Here is a 14433-nt window from a genome sequence, read left to right as displayed (position 1 = left end):
ATAAAAGTTCAAGAATAATGTTCTTAAGTTGTTTAATCAGACATATTTGTAAATTTGATGTTGCATCCTCCCAAACACTCCCAGTTTGGAAGTAGCTATAACTAGAAAAAAATTAATATTTTTTTTGTCACATACTTGAAGAGAAAATACAAACACTTGTTTAATATGGAGAGGTATTAGTATACTGTGGAAACAGCAGGGGTAACAGCTTCATGCATTCTTTCAGAGAGAAGCCAATTTATCTAGACTTGATTAATCTACACATTCAAACCAAAGTAGTCTGTGTCAATATACTTCTGTCAGTATTTAAAAAAACACATAAAATATATATATGTATGTTCGCATATATGGCAGTGGTAGCAGTAAGGCTTAAGAAATTAAAACCACTGTATTTGTTTTATTTTGGGCCTTTTTTTTTTTAATTTTTCCTTTTTCCAGTAAATTTGTTTGTTGCCTTGAGTAGTTATCTTTCAGGTGGAAATCTTCTAATCAACTTTCTTAGAAAACAGGGTATAAGAATTACCACCCTACAATTTTTGTTCTCTTGTGTTGTGCCATTATATACTGCTGAATTTATTTGCAGCCCTGCAAAGCTTAAATATAGAAACCAGTCTTCAATAAAAAATAAAGAAATAGACAGCTGCTGCCATTTTATTCAAAGGAAAAGTAATTTGTACGTGGCATGTTGTTTACAGAGGTAGCAACACTGAGTCTTAGACTCTGTGTTTGTCTCAAGCTTATAGAAGAGTATGGCATTCTAAATTTCAGTATCTGAAAGCATCACCTATCAAATTCTGAAATACGTATAGTAGCAAGTAGTCATTAAAACATGTTATCAGCCTAAGTGTGCAAGAATTTTCAGCAGTTGTTTGCTGATCTGTTGAAAGGCTAATTTGGACAAACTTATTCCAAATTTGGGAGTTCGGCCATGCTGCTAAAACTCCCAAACTTATTTTGCCAAGCAGAAGAAAATGCTATCAAGTGATTAAAGGCTTGTTTTCCTTGTAGGAAATAACAACTGGAAGATAACTGTCCTTTTCAACATATATATATATATATATATATATACACACACACACACACACACACATATTAAAAGGGGCATTTATCATTCAGTAAGTGCCCATAATAAGTAATTTGGAGTCATTCTGTGCCACCTTATTGAGCTTCTGGCATTGCTGTTTAAGTTTTAAATGTTCACAGAAGTTGTACATCATCCTTGGGCACTGACAGTGAATTAATCTTTCTTTACCCTTGTAGATATGATAGCCATTAAACAGCTTCTCAGATTAGATTTTAAAATTAGTATTGCTTGCACTCCAGTTTCTGGCAGTCTGTGCCAAACTGCCTTTGGAAAGGTTAACCTTTTTTCGGTCTGTGTTGGCCAGCTAAGAAATACTACTGTGAGTATCCATTCTTAACACCAAAAACATTTCCTAGGCCTCTTAAGCAGACTGAAAACATTTCGTAGCCATTTTGAGTTCTCTTACTCCTTGGGTTGTTTGGGGGTTTGTTGTTTGTGGGATGTTGTTGTTGGGAGGTTTTGTTTGGATTGGTCTCATTGGGTATGATACACAGATGTTTCCCGCTTCAAGGATGCAGCTTCCTTGCTACTCGTAGTTCTGGCTATGTGGAATGTTACACCCAGAAAGAAAATGTCCTTTTTTTAAAGTCTGCCAATTCTGTTTCATGCTTATTACCACTGCGGTGGTATTTTCTTCCAGTGTGAATGTACTCTAGAGTTCCTCCTAGAACTGTAAATTATTGCGAATGTCATAGTATCACAGCTGGGGTGGCTCTTGTGGTTGCAGAAGCTGAGCACGTATGCTACTAGATCATCTAACTAGAGATAAGAATGTCTTTCAAATATTTGCATGTAGTTGTGGGGTTCGCAGCTGAAAATAGTGACATTTTAAATTGTTAAAAGATGCAAATCCACAGGAAGTCAAAAGTTCAAGGTAAAAAAGGTGTGATGGAACATCAGAGATGGCTTGCTCTATTTCTGTCATTGTTTATTAGGTAGATTAGAAAAACACAGCAGTCAAGGAAAACATGAAAGTAGTAGCATGTCCCAGAAGACTTGTTTTTCAGTGAAGTGAGAATAAATCAATCTGATAAATTTAATACATTTACATGTTGATCAAATTTAACATTGATTACCCAGAAAAATTCAGAACTGTTCGTTATACTCAAAAGAATAATTCCTATTTTAAAGATACAGCATCTGTTAATAGGGACTGGAGCTTTACCACATTTTTAAAAAGGTCAAACTCAACATCTTCTCAAGCTTGAAGGAACTTCACTGAATATACAAATGAGGAAATGTCACAGCTAAGGTTATGCCTTCACGACCGTTCAGCCACACGCCAGCTGATCTGAGCCCCAGACACTGACACCAGCCCAGGTAACCACATTTTCAATAGGCAGTTTATGGTCATCAATGGCAGCAGCTGCACAAACCTCAGTAGCAGTGTTCCATTCTGCCAGAATTTTGTCCCTTAATTGGTAAAGAAAAGATGGCTGCAGCTTCTTATTCAACGACAGAAGCTGTGGCCTGAGCTGGGTGCCTTACCTGAGATAGTAGAGGAAGGATCCCCTTGGGTTCTTGTTGTTTTGATTTATACTGGGAGAAAAAACTTGCCTCTTCGTTAAGTGACTGACAGACTTTGGATCTTACTGCATATAGCTAGTCTTCCTCAAACTGTCTATTTGCCGTCAAATATTAGGAGTATAAACATATTTCCCTTGGAGTTATGTAGACATGAGTGTAACTTTTTTTTTTCTCCTACAATCCTAAAACGTGTACAATCCCAGATTGTGGTTCTAATGCCCAGCCAGGTGGAAGGGAGCCGGGAAGGAAGCATGTGTGTACACAGGAGTGCTCAATCATCTCCTAGTGCGGTGTATTCTAATGGAGTCCGGCTTTGCTTTGGCAAGACCCAGCCTATCTTGGGACTTGCACTCCCTGCTCTGAAGGAACATATGGGGAATATATTCCCAGGTTCTCTTAAGTATTTTTATGGTTCGCTGCTATGTGCAGAGTCAGTGGCAACAGAGGAGTTAACATGTTTCATGAAGGTGTGAAAATAAGTCAAACTAGCAAATAAGTGGGAAAACTTCCTCCCTGACTGAAGACACATTAATGCACAATAGTGAAACCCAGCTATAATGTTTGTACGGGGCGTATATTTGAGTAGGTCAATCACATATGTCTTTTAGGGCCTGTATGCTTATGTGAGTTAAGCTTTAACCTAGCCTGTTGAAAAAAGGAGACTATGCGCTTCCTGCAAGCGGGTGAGATGAAATGCATTTCCTAGTATCCACACTCCTTTGCTGAAATCTAACTAAAATGTGCATCTGACAGCAGAAAATTTGAAGGTGAGGGTGTGTTTTCCTGAAGAAAAGGGTGTTCTTTGTCACCAAGGCTAGAAAATGTCTTTCTGAATGTATTTACCATTTGTCAGTATCAAGAAAAAACCAAAAATAACTAATATCATTTGGTGTGTGCAATGTGAGAGTTTTCTTCCTACATCTTCCCGCAACAGTAATAAAAACAATTATATATTTAAGAAAAGAGGATTTCTTGTATGTCTTGCATCAAAACCTTCCCGGCTTCACTTTTGTTAGTACATTTGCTTCTACTGAAGCGTGTGAGACAGGCTGTGGTCTTCTGCTCATCCCCAGAAAAATACAGCTAGAGATTGCATGCTTGCCTTTTAACAGCCCTGGCTATATGCCTCAGGCTTTGAGAAGACAGTTCTTGTTCCTGAGAAAGCAGTGTTGCCGTTTAGTCTCACTTCTTCACACGGCTGCTGAACTTGTCAGCAGCAAACAGTTTTGCATGTGTACTGAGTGGGAATTGTATGAGTGAAAGAAATTGTATGTGGAGTTTGACAGGGAATAGACCAGAAATCGTAATTCCCTGTGGCTCAACCTAGTTTTCAATGCTTGCAATTAACCATTTGTTTTAGTGAGAGAACCATTTAAGATGTATTAGTCTGTGGGAATAGTGGGAAAGGATTATAGTATTTGAGTTACGGTCAACTATTATTAGAGGTTTTTGTTAATGATTGACAGAACAGAATTTAGAAGCCCTTTCACATGTGTCGTTTCAAAAAACACTGACAGATTACAGAGCAATGATATCGGGGAAACAGACTGCTTATGCATATTTTGTGTGTTTGTTAACAAAGTGAGGACGGCTGTTTCTTGCTGTACAAGCAACCTAGAATGTTTTTCTGTCTCTGTGTTAAGGAAACCTAACTCTTCAGAGAGCGGTCTGGACACTGAATATCAACCAGTATCATGAAGGTAAGAGGAATCCTGGCAATACTTCTGCGTGGTTATCCCTAAGGTTTTAATTTGCAACGTCAGATGCTGCCTGTATATCCCTCCAGTGAATTTCAAGATGGTTATGCAAGATGGGTTGAATTGCAGCATGACCAGGTTTGGGGCACAAACCGAAGAGATTTTACAGATTTGAGGCAGCTAGGAACTATTATGTCATTATGAAATAGAAACTATTGGCCATCACTGTAGCGCATCCCCTTCATATCTAATAGTTGTTGATGGAATAATTAATAGTCCAAGGGCTCAGGGAAAAAAAGCACATAACACAGTCAAGATAGTGTGTATTTTGTCATTTGGCAGCTATCTGCAAAGGCTGTTCTATCAGGCAAGCAAAGCTGGATGATTGATCTTGACCTAGTAAAAGCAGACTGGTTGTAGCCCCTGACTGCCTAGAATGGAAAGCACTGCTAATCGCAACCCTCTGAGAATAGGAAGCCAAGAGTTACAATACTTCAAATCTAAACTTTTGTAAATTAGGGAGTAGGGAGCTAAGGACACACTAAGGTTTTGAGAATTTGACCTTTCGATGCTGCCCAGACAGACAGAAGCCCATGTTAAGTTCGGCAGAGGCAACTGGATTTACTCTACTAAATAGAGGTACCCTGAATTATACTACTTAGGTACCCAGAATCATGGTTCCTGAACAGTAAATACAGTATTTTCAGTAAAAATATATTTAAGCAGCAAAGTGGCAACTGGATGTAAACAGAGCAGTAAGAGGTAGTAGCAGTTTTAAGCAAATAAAGTGAGGTAGATAGGAATATTAGTTCCTAAATGGGAACATGTGTAAAAGATGAGAGCTGCAAACGGTATTTCTCAGGAGAGTAAGTAGTGACCATGAGAGTGACCCTGAACACTTTCAGGTGCAGGTGTCTGAGAAACTGCCTATAGAAAGAGAAATAAAGGATTCAGCTAGTCATAGGGGGAGCCAACCACATGAAATGCTGGTTGTAAAATTAACCTTTATGTAAAAATGTTTCCCTGTCTCCTGCAGCAGTTTTCTCTATTGTTATAAGGTATTAAGGTATTTGAGCGATGCTTTTGTTTGTAATAAAAGGGTGTTTTCAGAATTACAAGAAAATCACAGAGTTGATTCTGGTGCGTCCGTATGTTTTGGTTTACATGCCATACCATGGTTTCAACAACAAACTGTACCAGGACTAAAACTATAGTAAAGAAAGTGGCTTGAATGGTAGACTGGAGCACTGAAAAATAGTCATCAAAACTGAAACTTATTCTGGAAATAGAATTGGAAAATATTTAGACTGAGTTTTGCTCTGTATGCTCAAGTAGTGGGTGCCAATAAAAATGAAGGCAAACAGAAGACTGCTTTATTTTTGACAATAGGAGCAGGAACAGATGTTTAACAGTTTTCAGCTAACTTAGAGGAGGCTTATTATGAAACTACAAAAATTTGAGGAGTACAGGATTCTAAAGAAAACCAATGAGTCATAACTAGGCTTGCCAGATCTGTCTGGACCCAAACCCAGACTCTGAATAGCACATTGTCTGCAGAGGACTCGGGATCAAGGACCTGCAGAGTGCCATCTGCAGACAGAGGTCTTGTGGATGGTACCTCTGTCTTCACTGGGCTCTTGACAGAATGATGATTGTGGGGTGCTGCCCAGAACCTGCCTACTTGGACTGGGAGCCCTCAGCACTCTGGCTGCCATGTTCTTCTCCTGAACTCGATAAGTAGTTCCAAATTCCTCGTACTGGTACTTTTAACAGATGCTTTGCAGGCAACCTGAAGCCTGCACTGCCCCAGTGAAATGTGACTAGTAAATCTAGTTCAAGAAAAGGTTTTCATTAGAAACTAGAAAGGAATAGGGAAACATCAGAAATCATCGCAATTGATCAAAACTTGAAGGGCCAACCTTCCAGTTCAGGAGGTATAAACAAAACTCTGGTGAGAGGCCAAATTGAGCCTGTAACTCACAGGATGAAGGTTATGTGTGCTCTGTCACAGTGACGTGGTCTTGACCTTGTGCTTGGCACAGAGTCCCCTAGTTGCCCAGGCTACTGATGCATCTATGACTGCTACCAAAAATAGAGAGTACAGAGGAGAGGAGATGGGTTTAGTGTTGAAAAGTTGCACTTCAAAAAGCAGTTGGACTTACCTTCTTGGGTCCTCCTCTCTTTCTCTCCTCCATGGTCTTCTAAAGGTGTCTCAGCAGACCTCCTAATGGCATGTGTTAGTGCCAAGATTGCTGGGAGTCTTAGCCACACATAACTCGGCTTCAGTGCCTGTTCCGTGGTCCCTTTTTTGGGCTACCAAGGGTGGCCACAAAGGCTGTATATTAAATCCTAGACATAGAAAGAAATAGTATGTATTATACCTGAATTCCCAAGTTTATGCTGGAAAAATTTCATGTTTGCTATTTACAGGTGCCAGTTAGGAGTTGACTGGAGCCAGTTTCAGCTGCATGGAGTAACAGAGTAAATGTAAAACGAAGTCCCTATACCATGGATCAGAGCTAGTTTTCTGAGATGTGTAGTTGTTAAGGACAATCTCCAAGAAAATGCACGCCTAAACCACCAACACTAAGTCTCCTGTGCTGTGCTACTGATTTGCCTGATACATTGGATTTACTGTTCTGTATTTTATTAAGTGTTATATGGAAACCTATTAAATACAGTATCTTATTTCGTACCTTCTGTTTTTCTATTACTAAGGACATGTTGTGAGAGATTAGTTACGATAAATAATTCAGCTGTTACATACCTTTGCATTTAATTCACTTAAAATGCTTAATTTCTAAATGTCAGGTGAGTTCTGATGAATTGTTACTCCTAGTTTTCTTGATTTGTTTCACAACCTCTCCTGCTGGCACTTCAATTTTAGGCAGATCCTTGCAAGTATGATTTTTTTGTTTGTTTTTAGTTCTTCTGGTTTGTTTGGTTTTTTGGTTTTTTTTTTTCAATTCCACTATGGGAATCTCTTGAAGTTTCTGTAGCAAACAGAGATGAAAAAGAATCACTTAACTTTCTACTATGATTTTATCTTTTCTAAGTACTATTTTTATACCTTGTTCATCTGTTGGCTTTGCAGACTGTTTGGCAGTTTTCCTGCTCTTGGTGTGTCTGAAAAAGAATTTATTATTAGCTTTTATGCCTCTTACGATTTGTTTCTCAAACTTTCTTGGCCTGCTTTTCTGGTTTTTACGTTTAACCTGTCAGAGGTTTTGTTCCTTTCTATTTTCTTCATCTGGCACAACTTCAGCTTCTTGAATTTTGCTTTGAAACAGTGGACGAAATGGGGACTGATTGCTTTGTCAGGCTCCAGCTATGGGCTTTGTTAGCAGTACAAGTGCCTCTGTTGGGAGATGGGTCCAGTTCCACTGACTTTTCACATGGCTACTTGAGGTTCTGGTCCCCTACAGCACCCAAACAGACTGGAGCCCCTGGGAACAGCCAGGCTGCTTCTGCAGGGGGAACTCCCAGTACTGAAAACCAGCACAAGCAAAGCAAAAGCCAACAGATTAAAAAGAAAGAAATAATCTGCTGTAAACTGCATCCTTATGCCAGACTTTGTGAGCACTGCAGCACACGTACAGCAGAACTAGCAAACAGCAGTACATCCCCTGCTCAGTGGAATTGCTGCCTATAGCATTCTGAATCACTTCCTTGTAGCAGCCCTCATTGCTGCACAGCAGTGAATAACGAGTCTGAAAACAAATAGACAACACACATAATTTTTATCACCCATTTTCGTAGCCAGTTTATTTCCAAACAGCATGGTTAACTTGCAAAACCCCAAAACTAAACAGGTAAATTGTGAAATGGTGTAATCCCTGCTACAGGAATAAGTAAATTAAGTGTAGTATTTTCTAAATGGGAAAAAAAGTTTATAAATGTCTTCTGGTGTTAGGAAAGCAGTTGAGTAAGTACAAAATAGTCAAAATTATCCCTCTCCTCATATGGAAACTTTCTGCCACTCCTATATTTGTCTAACATACAACCCTGGAAATCACAAGATAAGGAAAAGATCAGCAAAGATGCCCATGTTTTTGGATCTTTTTATTGGAAGAAGAAACCAGAAGCCTTTGCTTATATGTGCACCTATAAGAGTGAAGCATGTTTTAAAAGGGAATGTTTTTCACCACTTGGAAAGAAAGAAGCTCTGGAAGAGCGGGCTGATGTCAAGTATTTTTCTGCTCTGGATTCATCAGCAGGGTTCTGGCAGGTGCCCTTACAAAAATAGTGCACATACTTGTGAACATCCAAACATCCCCGTTGAGAGATGGCATTTTCACAGACTTGTTTGGGCTTGCTCAAAACCTGAAGTGTTTGATGGAAAATGCAGAATATTCTTGATCGTACAAAGAGTATTCTTTTGGTTGCTTTGGATAAAAACAAAGTGAATTGCATAAGCAGACTGAAGGAAATATCAAGAAGGAAAAAAAGGAAAAAAAAAAAAAAAAAAGGAAAAACAGAAGGGAGAAAGGATGCTCAACTGAATCTGGGGGAAAAAAACCAAAGCCTTGGCCAAAATGTAAATTCCACGTGATGGAAATAAAGTACCTGGGACAGGAGGAAGCATGGGTGGGTCTGATGTTTTCCTAGTACACATGCCCCAGCAGATGGGGAACACTGCCAGGTTGTCCTGGAAGGGTGAACTACTGTCTCCAGCCAGCTGCTGTAACGTGCGGCTTGGTGCTGTTGTGCTATGGATGTGCCCAGCATGTACGGTGTGGTGCGCAGGTTAGTAAAGAAGTTGCGAAACTGCAAAACACACTGCGGTCTTGAGGCATTTAAGCATAAAATAAATCCATCCGGAATAGTTCTAGGGGAGGTTTTAGTAGATACTTCTGTCTGGTTGTAGTTGGAGACCAACAGTTTACGTATCCCAGGTACTCGTGAAGACTGAACGTTGGTTTGCTCAAATAGTGAAGCGGACTTTAGTCTTGGTCCAGAAGTATTAAGAATTTAAGGTCTTTATTTATGGAAAGTAATTCTTAGCTGAAATTGGCCATAAAGGATTTACATTTGTTATTCAAGGAAGCTGATAAACGTCTTGTCGCAGGATTAAAGAGCATTGCTTTCAACCACAAAAAAGCAGAGGAGAAAAGGTGGCAGCCTAGCTTATGTACATCTCAGTCTTCTAAAATAAACAAAACCAAACTGAAGTATCTGTCCAGTTTCAGGCAAAATGTGAATTGCAGTTACCAGAGCTATGCTCAAGGGTGAGATTCAACAGGGGGAAAAAGTGTAAGTATTAATGGTGGCTGGGGCATCATCATCTTGGATACTCACATTAACTCAAGGGGAAGGTGTGACCTCTCAAGATCTTTTGTCTTTAGATATAGCATGATGTTTTATGCACTTCTTATGGGAAAATAGTTTTAAAAGCATAAATGCCAGATGCGTTTACGGATTGAAAAATCAAGAATGTTGTACACTGTTGGAAATTCATAGTAATAGGAAGGGACCTGCTGAGAGTTGTCCCATGCACCAATACTCCTGAGAAAGGTTCTGTACTTTTGCTGGGTAAGTTATAAAAAGCTTTTAATTTGTTTTCTTACCTTACCTTACCTTTGTTGGAGAAAAAAAGAAACCCTGAACCATGCTGAAGCATTCTTGCAAGAATATTACTCTTTTTTTGCCTCAGGTGGCCTTCCTAGAAGATGCTGCAGCTAAAGAGGTGATCATGACTATCAATCTGGATCTCGCTAAAGGTAATATACCTGAAATAATTTTGTCTTACAGCAGACGCAGTTCATTGAGCATAAGTTTAAGCTGTTTGGTATGTACCTGCTAGATTCTATTCTACTATTCTTCATTTAATAGGTTGATTAATGATTTCAAGACAATAAAGTGGAGTCAGATGCTGGTCCATGTTTAGTGTTGTGACATTTCAGAATGGACCCAGTGGTGCCTGGGTTTTCAACTGATAACTTCTTTCCTAAAAGAAATTGTGCTGTTAGAAACTAGTATCCGAGTGACCACAGACCTTTAAAGATAGTAACGACTATAAAATGTAGAGTTAGATAAAGAAAACCAAGAACTTTTAATTGTGTGGTCCGTCTGGTAGGGTCCTCTGAGACCATCTGCTACAACATTACAATGGCGCTCTGCTTACTGTTCCTGGAAAGCAGTGGTACTGTCGGTGATGTTGCCATCCCAAAGGAATGCATGCTTTAGATAAGTGACATCCCCATACAGGAAGGAAGGGACAGATGCTGTATTAGCTCTTTTTTGGTGGTAACTGTGCCATGTTGAGGCAATTGAGCCCCAGGGGACTCAGGCACAACAGGAACTGTTATACTTTCTCCTTCCTAAAAACAATAGTGTGAGCTGCAGATCAACACATGATATCTTGGAGGCTCTACATGCCGAGTACATTTTAGTTAGCACTAGTGATGTTTTTACAATTACATATGTTAATTTTCACTGTTAATTCTTGCTTGTGTTATGTTTGGCTAGGAAAGGAAAATACACGTGGGACTGTGCTGCTGAAGCTTCTGGCCTGAGCCATCTGGAACAGGTTATTGCATCGATCATGTTATGAGATGGCCATAACAATTCAGACACTGAATGAAGCAGACTTCAGCTGCTGTGTGAAGTAGTCCATCTTTGAAAAAGGCGAGGAAGCCCTCCCCAAATGCCAAGAATTTGCAATTAAGTTCTTTCCTGGGAGGTGGAAGAAACAAGTCCTACTCTTTATTTTCAGGCAGAATTGGTGTTTGAGACCAAGTTTCCCATGTGTTTAAATCTATTCATGTGGCAGTAGGGTGAGATGTGTCTATTGCAAATCACTGTCTGTCGTGTGTTATATCAACATGTAACAATATCAAAAGCTTGCTTATTTGGCAGTCTCCAAGAACACTTAGATCAATCTCCACAGTCAGGCAAAAGGCCAATTTGTGAACCTCATGGAGCTTAGGTGCTATTAAAATGCAAGTGTATCTGCAAATGCCCAGCAGTTGTGCTCTATGTGTTTCACCAGTTTTGCTGGTAGAAATTTTGATTCTGTAAGGTTTGGTAGGAGCAAAATGGATGCTTTAAGCATCTAAAGCTTGGGCATATAGGGCCTTAAAGTGTCGCCTCCTGGCAAGTTCCTTTAGTGAATTCAAGTCTGTATGGCTGTATAAAAGATGTCTAAGACTTGGCACTTAGAATGACTTTGGTCTTGCACACCTACCACCACACAGATATGTGTGATTTGACTCTGCTCCTGCAGTTTGATGAAGTCCTTGAGAACTTCAGTTCAGAAAGGGTGAGCTTTAAAAAATGGCAAGAACATCAAAGAAGGGTGTTCGACAGATGTAGTTCTGGAGAACTGTAAGTGTAATATTAGAATTAAAAAAGGAGATGAAGTGTTGTAAAAGTTAGTAGATAAGGACTTGTTTTTGTAAGGCAGATTTTTTGTCCAGGAATGTTGAGTGTAGTTAACTTACTGAGTTTCCTGACTTTTGTACAGCTTTTGTCTTAGCATTCAGAAGCCATTAGATTATGTTCTGTAGTGTTAAGGGTCCCTGTTAACCCAGTGTTGTGCATTATCTGCAGGAGCATGGTGGGATTCATGCATTTGGACATCTCATCCAGGAAGGGTAGAGTTAAGGTTACACAACATAGTGTATGTGCCCGTTATGATTATATATTACATGATTTTTGAAATCCAAGTCTTAAATGTAATTAGAGATATAGTTTCAACCCTAGCTATGCACAAAGCAAACTTTCAGGAACATGTTCAGTTACTTAACAGGGCTCCATTTTATGCTGAGAACTGCTCTGCACCTCCTCATGAAGACAAAAAACATATCAAGGTAATCTGAACAAAGTAGTAGATTTTATAACATAGGGGGATAGTTGAGACCGTTGAAGTGATAGTGCTGCTAGATCTGAAGTTTAGCCACCATCCTGAGCATAAATGATGAAGGTGTCAGCACATGGTGATGAATGATTCATGGTTTTATAGGGTGAACAAAAGGGGGTTTATGTACCACAAACCTCTTCCTTTATGCAGCTCTTCATATCAAAGAGAGTTGCGAGAAGGGTGTGGCTGCACCTCATTATTTTGTGGCTAATGGTAGTTACAGAAAGGTACTGCAGAAATTCCACTTAGCCATAACATCAAATCCTTTTATTTAGGAAAAAAAAGTCACCACACTGTAAACTAGCCCAAGCTGTGGTTTGGTACACTTTTTATACTCTGGTTTTTTATCCACTCCAGCTGTCAGATGGAGACAGGAGAAATCAAAACATTTGTACAGTATTCCTTCTTAAGGGAGCCCCTTAGGTGGTCAGGTCTGGATTCACCTCCTGTCTCCAGCACTGGAGCACCTCTGCCAGTTGGCTGATGAACCAGAACTCTTTAGTCTGAAGCAATTCTTCGGGAGCAGACCAGTGCTGCAGTTGTATGGTGATCTGGGCATGCGTACAATGATTTTTACTATGTGATGGCGAGGAAAATTAAGTGGATTAGCAAACGAAGTATCAACAAGTGCATGAAGCAAGCTCTTCATCCACACAAATGGGTGGTCGGAGCATCTGCTTTGATGTAGAGCTGTTTCTCATAGTAGATCTTCACACACCTAACACACCATAAGCACTGCTACTTTTAGACTTGCTAGTTCTCCAGACCATTGAGTGTATTGAGAAACACTGAACTTTACAGAGTAATGAGAATGCTCACTGTTAACCTTTTGCCACAATGAAAATTTGCCCAGTCTTTGCTTTCTCTCTGTTGCCAGTTTTCTGACCCATGACAAAACTTTCCTCTCGCAACATACCCAGCAAGCTTCTTCAAAAGTCCCTTGTGTGAGCTTTCGTTAAGCTTTTGGGAAGTCTATTTAAAATGTTAACTGGGTTTTGTTTATCTGCAACTGTATTGACAATGTTTGAATAATTCTAGAGGAGTGTTTAATTTTCCATGCAATGCAGGTGATGTAAGCAACTCACCAAGAGACAGTGTCAGAAATGGCACTGAGCATCTGGTGCCATCATTTTTTAAAAGAAATTTGGACAATTACAGCCAGTTAGCGAGGTACAGATCCTTGCATTTCCCATTGGCACGGATAGGACTTGTGGGTGCTCACTAGTCCTGAGGCAGCTCAAGCTTTGTATCTCAAGCTGGGTATCCATACTTAGAGGCCAGTTTTATGGATATCTATTGTAACAACTCTGTTTCTCTGCCTCTCAATCTGTTACAGGGAGCTATATGATAGATTTTTATCTTGTTGGACATTTCACGTTCCTTAGGAATAAAGGGTTTTCTCAAATGGAAGATTCAACAGAAATTCAAAGTAGTCATTTAATGTCTATGTCTATATTTAATTTCAGTGTTCATCTTTGGATCCAGCATAATCTTTGCAGCATCTGATTGCTTAGCTCTCACATCTCATAAATGTTCTGCTTGACCTACTAAAGCTCTGCCTGCGGCAAAGCTGCAAAACACCTGAAAAAGTACTTTATTTCCTTCCTCTTCAGTCATAACTGGAGATCTGCAAGATATGTCTTTTCTGAGAAATATTTAGTTTCACAAACAGCTCCCGTAAGTATGGGTCAGCTTAAAAAGGGCCAGTGTTTGTAGACTAGCCATTTGTTTTCCTTTGAACGTTTAATTTGTTTATTCCTGTTTTCAAATAATCCCCAAGCAATATAGTTCCTGTAGCGGCAATCATCATGAATTCAAGTTATTCACCTCCCAGAGGGTTAGACCTTTCATCAGTATGCCATTGGCACAAAGCAGCGAGTGTTGCATATTCATCGTCCGAGACACCAGCTAGAGGGCCTCCAAAAAGCCTGACTTTTTTTTTTTTTTTGTTCTCAGAACAAGAAAAACAATCCCTTCCCTTTTCCAGTCCCTTGATAAGGCTTTCTGTCCAATAACGGTGCTCTCTGCTCTGAGGCACTTTTAACTGTGAAGTTTGCAGCGGGAGAGGCTTTCCTTCAAGCTGTTAGTGTTTTATCCTGGCAGGCTCCTCGAGGTTGTTGTGAGGAGTCTAGCCAGTTGGTGAGCTTTGTAATCTAAACCAGCTGTCCCAGGCTGAGGCCCCCATTTGCATTGTTTAACATACTTAGAAAATGAAGTGTTCATTTTTAACATTCCTCCTCCAATTGGTTTAATGCTGAATTACA

General features: G+C 39.7%; 1 protein-coding gene across 4 annotated transcripts in view; it reads left to right on the top strand.

Annotated features, from left to right (window-relative positions):
* The first annotated feature begins 4102 nt into the window (after positions 1-4102).
* FBLN5 (fibulin 5) overlaps positions 4103-14433 on the top strand; it is a 55760-nt gene continuing 45429 nt past the window's right edge. The window contains exons 1-3 of one of the 4 annotated variants that reach the window (XM_027793179.2): positions 4103-4311; positions 9962-10028; positions 10777-10837. The gene's annotated coding sequence lies outside the window, so the exon portion shown is untranslated. Of the gene's footprint in view, positions 4312-9961; positions 10029-10776; positions 13847-14433 lie in introns of all 4 variants that reach the window. The other 3 variants (XM_055807473.1, XM_027793182.2, XM_005241917.3) reach the window with 3 other exon arrangements.

The sequence above is a fragment of the Falco peregrinus genome, chromosome 1, assembly GCF_023634155.1.
Source record: "Falco peregrinus isolate bFalPer1 chromosome 1, bFalPer1.pri, whole genome shotgun sequence".
Lineage (NCBI taxonomy): Eukaryota > Metazoa > Chordata > Aves > Falconiformes > Falconidae > Falco > Falco peregrinus.
The sequence above is the reverse complement of the archived record's forward strand: the minus strand, read 5'-3'. Positions and strand labels throughout refer to the sequence as shown.